The following is an 11,067-nucleotide window of genomic DNA, read 5'->3' as shown; positions in this document are numbered from 1 at the left end:
ATGTTGCCTACGAATCTGGGGGATCGGATGGCCAATTTAGACAACCATCTCGGACTTTATGGGTAGCAGAGTATCGGCGACAGCTGGAATCATGGATCGCATAGTACGTTAGATGGTATCATGTATATCTCCGTTACGATTGTGCATATTTTATTATGTATTACGGATTTTAAGATAATATTTTATCTTATCCTACCTTGTCTATTCATGATCTGATTTCTTACTATTGATTTTATTGTATATTCTTATTATTAATAAATCTTATCATCGTTATTATCATACAGTAACTTTGAACAAGTATTACAACCTACGGGTGAGAAAGATAGCCATTGGAAAGGTGTGGTTATGTGATAGCCATTGTGCAGGTGAGGTTATGTGATAACCTTTGAATATGTATGGTTATACATAGCCCTCAGATGAGTTGTACTAATATCGTTATTATTATCATTAAAAGTTTTTACTATTATTATTGTTGGTGTGGTAATTGGTTTGTACACCTTTTTCTATATTACACATTGGCATAGTTGTAAAATGACATTTGAAATGTATTTAAAATTTGCATCACAAAGTGGGTGGTGTGGGCGGACGAAAATCAATGATGGTATATTCTGGTTGGCTATTTACTAAATTACTTCCATTTTATAAATATTTTGTATAAATGTATTATCGAAGTGTTGCAATCTGTGGAATTTATTGTAGTACGGAAGGAGGGATAAGGTGGCATGATATAGGAGTGCGTTTTTGTGTAGAAAATTTTTGGACATGCTTTACCCTTAAGGGAGATTCTGTTGGATTTTCCACTGGAAGATTTGGTAGGGTTTCCCTAGGATCAGGGCTTGTCTAGGATTCCGAAAAGGGATTCTGGATGGGTCCTGACAGATTGGTATCAGAGCTCTAGGTTCCGTTATCCTTGGGAGCTCTTGGAAAGTGTGTGGTAGTTTACCCAAAATGGATAGTCATCACCATGTGGTTATGGTCGGTCAGAAGATGTTGCAATTGAGTAGTCCGAGTAGATGGTGAATGGCAGTTGCTTTAATAGACTTGGGAGGACTTCATTGTTCTCTTGATGTTGAAGATGCAAGGAATAACTCATGTATGGGTCTTATGCAAGATTAATGCATTGATGATCTTAAAAGAGTCGGAATGGAGCACCTGTTGTTTGTGAAGAATAATGGTGGTAGTTTAAGGTTGTATATCGATTACCGACAACCAAACAAGTTGATTTATAATTGTTATCCGTTGCCAAGAATAGATGAATTATTCTATCAATTCCAAGATGCCAAGGTGTTTTCTAAGAACGACTTGAGGTCGGGTTATCACCAATTAAGGATCTGAGAGTCAGACATCCTTAAGACTATCTTTAGGATAAGGTTTGGGCACTACGAATTTTTAATGATATTGTTTAGGCTTACCAATGCCCCAACGGCTGTTATGGAATTGATGAATTGAATATTTCGTCTATATTTATATTGCTTTGTCATCGTATTCATAGATGACATTTTGATCCATTCGAAGAGCCAAAGAGGGCATGTGAAGCATCTAAGGAGAGTGCTCCAGGCTGTGAGGTAGCATCAACTTTGTGCCAAATTCGACAAGTGTGAGTTTTGGTTGAACTAAGTAGTTTCTCGCATATTGCGTCGGTCAAAGGTATGTTATGTAGATCCCAAGAAGGTGAAGGCCGTATTGAATTGGAAGTTTTGTTTGATTGGACGGAGAGGTGTGAGCAAAGTTTCCAAGAATTTAAATGAGAGGTTGACAATTGCAACTGTTCTAATATTACCCGATGGGAATGAAATCCTCGAGGTCTATTGTGATGTATTCCATCAAAGGTTAGGATGTGTATAAATGTATAATCAAGGGGTGGCAGTGCATTCTTTGAGACAATTGAAACAGCATGAGTAGAACGACCCCATGCACGACTTAGAGCTTGTTGCGATTGTGTTTGCTCTAAAAAGATGGAGATACTATTTATATGGAGCCACGTGCCAAATCTACACCGACCACAAAAGCCTCAAGTATATTTTCACTCAGAAGGAACTAAATATGAGGCAAGGAAGTGGATAGAGTTGTTGAAGGACTATGGCTGCGTGATTGATTATCACCCGAGCAAAGTGAATGTCATAGCAGATGCTTCAAGTAGAAAAGCTACGGGATCCCTTGCACGCATACAATTGGTTTAACTCCCTCTTATGGTAGAATTGAAGAAAATGGGAGTGCTGATGCACATGCATCCTTCTGGAGTCCCCTTAGCTAGTTTTCAAGTGTGATCAGTGTTGGTGGATCGAATATTAGAGACTCAAATAGAAGATCCTAAGTTGAGGAAAATTAAGAGTAAAGTGCAAGAAGGCCTTGATCCGAAGTTTTCTATAAAAAGGGATGGAGCCCTCATGTATAAAGGTAGAGTATGCGTTCGTGATCTTGTTGAACTCGAATGGGAAATCCTAGAGGAGGCATATAGTTTGATATATGTGATGCGCCCTGGAAGTACCAAGACGTACTGAATGCTTATTAAGTACTATTTGAGGATTGGATTGATGGCGTACAGACTAGCATTATCGGAGGAGTTAGCTCGAGTACACAATATGCTTCAGGTTTCGATGCTGTAAGAGTACATAGTAGGTCCATCACACGTGCTCAAGACTCCCGACACCGAATTGAGAGAGGACCTATCATACGTGGAGCAACCAGTGTAGATTCTAGATCACGAGGAGTGAGTACTACATAACCAGATGATTCCTCTAGTCAAAGTTTAGTGGCGGGATCATTAAGTTGAGGAGGCAGTATGGGAACCTGAGGCGCATATGCGTGATCAGTACCCATATTTGTTCCAGTGACGTGTGAAATTTTGAGGATGAAATTTTGATAAGGGGGGAAGATTGTAACATCCTGTCCCGAAATACATCAAAATTTTTCACGTTAACCGAGGGTTGACCAAGTTTGACCATTGACCAAGTGGGTCAAATTGTTGACTTTTTGCTTCAAAGGGAATTTTGCACTGACCAAGGTACATTGCAGAGTATGCATCAATCCGAGTCCATAAACTAGTAGTATGTTGAAAACGGAGCTGCGGTTTGAAAGTTATGAGTGAAACAAGATACGCTTCGGACTGGTGGAAGAGGTCGGAGTTGAATTTTTATTTATATGGATTTCGATGTTGACCCATAGATTATATGAAAGTGCTCGTCAATACAAGTCTGTAAACTAGTAGCACGCTTAAATCGAACCTATGGTTGGAAAGTTATGGGTATGTAAAGTTGTGACTGTGTTTTCCAAGACTGGTTTTACTAGGTAGCAAAATATTTGAGGGAGTCCTTGAAGTTGTGCCATGTGTCACCACTTGAAAGTTGCCATGTATCATGGATAAAGAGAGCCACGTGTCACGATGGAAAACTGCCATGTGTCGTATTAGTTAAATATTATATTATCACTTAATTATTTTAATATTATTTTATTTTTATTTTTATTTTATTTTTGTTTTCTTTTTCTCTTTCTTCTCCCTATGTGGGAAAAAAAAACACAGCCCCCCCCTCGATTCTTTCTTCTTCTTCCTTCTTCTTTCTTCCTTCCCTTTCACTCCCGCCGGTCTCTCTTTCGCTCTGCCGCATCTCTTCCGACCGTCGCACGGCCACATGCACCGGACGACGTGGTGGCCCACAGCTAGATGAGCCTGGGCATTGAGTCGCCAGTCGGTTGGCAGGCAGAGGTGCTGAGATCGACACCCAAAGCCGACGGTCGGCGAGGTGGTGGGTGGCCGGTTTTTTGGAGGCCACCGGTCTCAAGGTTGGTCCCTCCCCCTAGTTTTCGACCCCCTAATTCCGAAAAATGACATCCATTTGCCCAAATTCCAAGCCATTGGTGAGATGAGTGGAGGGGGAGTCTAGCCGAAACTTCCTGGCCATTTTCCGGCCAACTCCGACGATTCCAAGCCAACCAAAGGTTGGTTTTACACTCATCGTCTCCTTAGCTTTCATTTGGCACCTTATTTGTGAATTGTGATTGAGTATTTTGAAAGATGCCATTTTTGGATAAAATAATATTATTTTAATGTGGTAATCTGAAAAATGTATATTTAATATTTAAATAATTGCCATTTATATTGATGATGTCAAATTGTGTTGAATTGCATAAATATGGGTTGAATTAATTTTTCTGAAATTTGGAAAGCTGTAGATTTTAAACTGCTATTAAATTATTGTTAACTTTACTGTGAGGTTACTATAAGGTTATGGCATCTAATAGAATGTATCTTTATATGCTTAATTATTTTTGGAATTGTATGTGGTTCTATTGACATTTAGTATGAATTAATGGAATTGATTACATTGAATTATTGTGATCGAAACTATACTTATGTGTTTAATTATTTATTAATGCATAAAATTTTATGGATTTGATGAAAGTGCGTAAATTTAAATTTATTTTATTAAATTCAAATTTTCTAATAATATATTATATTATTATACAAATATAATATTATAAAATTTTATCGTTTTTCGATGCACCATACACGTACCGGTGTCCTGTAGTTGTGGATGTGATTACTGTGCTGGTAAAGTGTGATGAGCACACAGGTTTATATTCTACCGTGGTTGCCATCAGACCGAGGGCAGGCAAGTTTGATATTGGCCCTAGCCGTTCCCCTCTATAGCCAGGATTGGGTTTTTAGCATCGGCACTACTGGGACGTCAGGGCAGCTTGGATGCCGATTTTCTCTCTTTAACCCTCCTGTCAGTCGGTGCCTTGGGACGCTGGGCACCTTCGGACGCCACTAGTATATAGTATGAGTATCAAGTATTTTAAATATAGAAATATATATACATACATATGTATGTGATGCTATATTATGTTTTATATACCACACCGTACAGGGTAACGATCCAATGTGGTCCATGTAGAGCTAGACTTGTATATATGTTGCCTATGAATCCAGGAGATCGAATGGCCAATTTAGTCAACCATCCCGGATTGTATGGGTAGCAAAGTATCGGCGACAGCTGGAATCATGGATCACATTGTATGTTAGATGGTATCGTGTATATCTCCGTTACGATTATGCATATTTTATTATGTGTTACGAATTTTAAGATAATATTTTATCTTACGCTACCTTGTCTATTCGTGATCTGATTTCTTACTATTGATTTTATTATATATTCTTATTATTAATAAATCTTATCATCATTATTATCATACGATAACTTTGAACAAGCATTATAACCTATGGGTGAGAAAGATAGCCATTGGGCAGGTGTGGTTATGTGATAGCCATTGTGCAGGTGAGGTTATGTGATAACCTTTGAATATGTATGGTTATACGTAGCCCTCAGACGAATTGTACTAATATAGTTGTTATTATCATTAAAATGTTTACTATTATTATTGTTGGTGTAGTGATTGGTTTGTACACCTTTCTCTATATTATGCATTGGCATAGTTGTAAAACGACATTTGAAATGTATTTGAAATTTGCAGCACTAAGTGGGTGGTGTGGCCGGACGAAAATCAATGATGGTATATTCTGGTTGGCTATTTACTAAATTACTTCCATTGTATAAATATTTTATATAAATGTACTATCGAAGTGCTACAATTTGTGGAATTTATTGTAGTAAGGAGGGAGGGATAAGGTGGCACGATATAGGAGTGCGTTTTCATGTAGGAAATTTTTGGGCATGCTTTACCCTTAAGGGAGATTCTATCGGATTTTCTACTGGAAGATTTGGTAGGGTTTCCCTAGGATCAGACTTGTCTAGGGTTTCGAGAAGGGATTATGGATGGGTCCTGACAATTGTTATAAGCTCTTAACACCTTAAGAGACCTCAACATGCCTATTTCAAATGGTATAGATCCATCTAAATTGTTGGAACTCAAGTCAAGGTGTTGCAAACTTATTAGAAGGCCTACTTTCTTCATAGTTGGCCGAGATTGTGTGGAGTTGGTTGCAGACATGTGAATGCTAGCTTTACAATAGAGACAACTTTCTCTGCTACATGATTCTTTGGTGGTGAAATGTGTTGATCAAATAAATCCTTGAACAGGAATATCTGGTGTTGTTGTTGATGATTATGATGATGCAGAAAGAGACAAGATGAGATCTCCTGGAAGCTTTCAATGATCAATTCCAGTATTACAATTCTGAAGCTTTACACTTCATGGTATTCATTTACTTCCATTGTGTAAGCAAGCCCTAGTCAAACAAAATTCCTTTTAAATTAATATACACGTTATATTATATATAAGTATTTTTTAAGTGATGAAATAAGTTTTGATAATTGCAAACTAGTCTAGCTTTTCTCTGTTGCAATCTATAAATTAACAATATCTTTTTTGTTCAAAATAAAAAGCATTTCTATTGTTCAAATGATTTTTTTTTTTTTTTAAGGAAACGAACAAAAAGAGATTGATGGAAGACTTACCTAGAGCTGAGTATCAAAAGGACCCTGCAAATGGAGTCCAATTTGATTACTCCAGTTCTAAAGTTGTAGCAGAACCAAAGTCAGAAATGTAAGCTTCATATTCATCATCCAACAGAATATTCTTACTCGATATGTCTCTATGAACTATGGCAGGACAACATTCATGGTGCATGTAGAATATGACATTCGCTAAACCTTTCATAGCATTCACTGGGCTTTCTCTATCCCAACTCCAATGCCTTCACTTCTTCACTTATGGTGAAGTGGAAAATTCAAAATTCTGATGTGGAAAGTCATACTACCATAAAGGGAAAGTGAGTTAGGAAAATATGAGAAGCTCAGGTTTTGGAGAGTACCTCTAAGATTACCACTCCCCAGGCTTACGTCGATAATGCTTCCTACTTCATTACAGATGATGCCAATCCATTCCCAGGGGCTGCCCTTATTGTGTTTCCTTGAAGAATTTGAATTTTATATATATATATATATATATATAGCTTCCTTGAAGGAACAAGAGAATTGCAGCATTCGAGGAACAACCAAGGAAGCAATAATAGAATGATTATAATGATGGACATCATGATTATAAATATCAGAGAAAGGAAAAAAAATTCCTTTTGATGTGTTGAAGGGTGCATCGGCTTAAATATCCTTTCTTGGAGGAGAAAGATAGAAATTAAAAACAATAAATTATAAATTTTCCAGCTTAGTTTTTGACCAGGCTTCACGTTTTAAATGTTTCTAATTGTTCTCACTGATTCAATGCAAGAAATATAATAATATCATGTGCTATACAAATGGGATTATACGTTTTATTTTTCCAAAATTAATTTTTTTTCCTCAAATGTTTCAACCTTGTTATATCAGATAGAGCACTTCGAGATCATTAAGATTTATTTATTTATTTAATCTTGCTGGTAAGATCATTAAGATTTTGAAAAGATAGGTATTTATCCCACTTATAATTAAGAATATACATTAAATATATATTCTTTGTCGATATAATTATATGGAAGCTTGGAGTTGGTTTATTAACCAAAGCCACATTGGCAGCTATAAAAAGTCTTGGGGTACACATTGTGTACTGACATGGATTCGGATGTGGTACACATGATCAATAAAATGGAGCCATAGTGTACCATTAATTATTATGTCAGATTAAAAACCTAAATCAGTTCTGAGGCTTTAGCGCCTTTCGTTTCCTTTTAACATTTTTTTTTTTTTTTTTTTTATTGGTTGGACAAGAGATCGTATTCATCGGGAGATAGCTTGGGTGCCTAATGTCACGGTCCTACATTTTATGCAGCGGAATAGACCGTGCGGCGCCAAGACTCTCCAGTCATGGCCAGCCTTTTCACTATCCGAGTTCATATATCGACCCATCTGATACCAATTGTATGCTCATGAGGTTCCCATAGTCGTCATGGCTCATGTCGCTCAGCAAGCTAGCCCGATGGCCTTGCGCCCACTCGGTAGCTTGTTACTCAATCTTGTGCCAAGATCTGGCCAGCAACCCATCTCTTCACTCGGGCCTTGGTCCATGCACATCTCGAATAGCATCCGACCCTAGAGCATGCACACCAGCATCATGCCAACATGCCCTCAGGGTAGCAACACAAGGTTGGAAGCCCACATATGAATGTCACCCGATGGCACGGTGTCGCCCCGTCCGTGCCTATTTAGCTTCCGACCCTCTTGAGCGAGGCAGAACCCGAGTCCCCGCTCATTGGCACATTTGCCACAACCTTGTAACAAAGGCCTACGTGTGTTCTTGGCATAGCCGATAGAAAACGGCATAGCGAATGCTACACTTAGCCTCTGACACAGGAGTGACGCGCAATACCAGCTCATAGCGCCTACCGGTACTGTCCTCGGGACTCCCTGTCCCTCGGAGACATAAGACCACCTCCGTGGCACTTTATGTCCGCCCCATGGCTTGCCGTCGCCCATGGGAAGCTCGCTTAGCCCAAGCTCGAAGCCGGAGCCGGGGGCCGTGGAGAGCCAACACGGACCACCCCCCTAAAGAGCTTATTGAGCCATTTCCTTTCTGGCACCCATAGATATCACTTTGTGCGAGGAATCATAATGGGGTTTTCTCTAGCAAACCTTCACATCTTGGCTTGCCATTCGATATGCACCATCCTAGTGACATTCTTAAGAACTTCCCACGGCCCGGGATCGAAGATCCCGACCTTCAAATATTTACGAAAATGCCACTAGGCCATTCCAAAGGTGCGGACCGTCACATCCTCCCCCACTTGATTATGTCGATGCCCTCATCGACGTGCCCGCTGGCTATCCTCAAGACTCCTGCACTCCGCGTAACATCTTTCCTCCACATAAGCTCTTCAGGCTCAAACTCAAGATCCTGCATACTTCGTCCCTCTACCTCTGTAGAATCACCTCTGTGACGACCTTCGCGCGCCCACCCTTGGACTTGGCCAAGGACCTACTGCATGCATTCACCCAAACTCAAGCTTTCCTCAAAACCTGCACCTCCTTGTGCATAAATTAGTGCTTCGCCCCGCACTTTCAGCTCCATATGCAGATAGTGTCCCCCTCGGACGAATTCTGCCTTTTGTATATCTCGCTGGCACCCAAGCCAGACTCGTGTCCCCCTTGGACAAATGTTCTCTTCACTTGTTGGCACCCAAGCCAACGCTTATTGTCCCTCTTGGACGAATAGCTTCCCGAGCTCCAAAGTAAGGCACTCTCTTGCCTTCAAGGTCCTCCCGTGGACCGAACTCTACCAAGTAATCCGATGGTGACATTGACCCTCTCATCGAGCACACCGTCTCCTCTCAGGTGGTGCCCCTACGTCAACTATCCCAACGGTACCCAAACTCGAGAGTTCTTCATGTGGTAGTTCTCCTCTCTCTTGAACTCCACTTCATGCATTTTCGGCACTCTGTTGCCGTGACGAGCTAAGTTTCCCTTCTTAGCTCTTGTTCCCGCGCTCAAATTTCCATCTCCACGATGGTGAGGTGCTAGCAATTCTCAAGCTAGCTTTGCCTTCTCCAAAGGCAAATTTATGCACAACATCCCTTGAGTGTGCATCTCAAATTTCCATCTCCACGATGGTGATGTGCTAGCAATTCTCAAGCTAGCTTTGCCTTCTCCAAAGGCAAATTTATGCACAACATCCCTCGAGTGTGCATTTATCCTTGTGGCTTCCAAAGCCAACCCTTGCGCAAGTGGCATCCTCTTCCCGACGAGTTACCACATCTTGAATGGAGGTCCTCTCTTCTGCGACCTCCTTATTTCGGCTGTTGACACCTAGTGTCGTCTTGAACTAAGTCCTTTCCTTAGTTCTTTGCCTCAATCTTGCTCACTTTTGTATCTCGGCTCCTCCTCTGAGCCAGTTTTGCCCTCTGGCAAATTTACAGTGCTCCACGCATCCACTCGTCTTGACTTCTCATTTGCTTCGACAAGGTTGTCTTTTCTCTTGGACAAACGTGGCCTCTGCCACCCAGCCGCACTGGCTTGCTCTTTCTTCCCCACTCTTTGTGGCTGTCAAGACTCTTCGTCAAAATGGATCTATTTTTGGTATTTTCTGTAATTCTTAAGACCAATACCCCAAAAGAAACACATGGCTAACAAGCCCTCAATTATTCAAGAGAACTGCACTACTTACGGCTTGTGCTCTCATTTAACGACGCATGAATTCCTTTCTGAGCACCAGTCACTTATTCCAAATGCTTGTCCCATTCATGAACTTCACATTTGCCTCGCTGCTCGAGCATCCAGTTAAAGGTATTTGTATCGCACACTGGTACTCGTTTGGTGAACATCCCCACATCATATTCAAGTTGGGCATGCTGCCACAACTAACCACGCTCCATGCAAGAACGCCCCCTTCACAGTAGCATCGGGGTTCTACGGATCCAAGCATCACCAACCAATACCATCCGTTCCTCGGTTCGCCTATTGCAGGACAAACCGGGCTCTGATACCACTTGTCACGGTCCTACATTTTATGCAGCGGAATAGACCGTGCGGCGCCAAGACTCTCCAGTCATGGCCAGCCTTTTCACTATCCGAGTTCATATATCGACCCATCTGATACCAATTGTATGCTCATGAGGTTCCCATAGTCGTCATGGCTCATGTCGCTCAGCAAGCTAGCCCGATGGCCTTGCGCCCACTCGGTAGCTTGTTACTCAATCTTGTGCCAAGATCTGGCCAGCAACCCATCTCTTCACTCGGGCCTTGGTCCATGCACATCTCGAATAGCATCCGACCCTAGAGCATGCACACCAGCATCATGCCAACATGCCCTCAGGGTAGCAACACAAGGTTGGAAGCCCACATATGAATGTCACCCGATGGCACGGTGTCGCCCCGTCCGTGCCTATTTAGCTTCCGACCCTCTTGAGCGAGGCAGAACCCGAGTCCCCGCTCATTGGCACATTTGCCACAACCTTGTAACAAAGGCCTACGTGTGTTCTTGGCATAGCCGATAGAAAACGGCATAGCGAATGCTACACTTAGCCTCTGACACAGGAGTGACGCGCAATACCAGCTCATAGCGCCTACCGGTACTGTCCTCGGGACTCCCTGTCCCTCGGAGACATAAGACCACCTCCGTGGCACTTTATGTCCGCCCCATGGCTTGCCGTCGCCCATGGGAAGCTCGCTTAGCCCAAGCTCG

This window comes from Ziziphus jujuba, chromosome 3 (assembly GCF_031755915.1).
Source record: "Ziziphus jujuba cultivar Dongzao chromosome 3, ASM3175591v1".
Taxonomy (NCBI): Eukaryota; Viridiplantae; Streptophyta; class Magnoliopsida; order Rosales; family Rhamnaceae; genus Ziziphus; species Ziziphus jujuba.
This window is presented reverse-complemented; position numbering follows the sequence as displayed.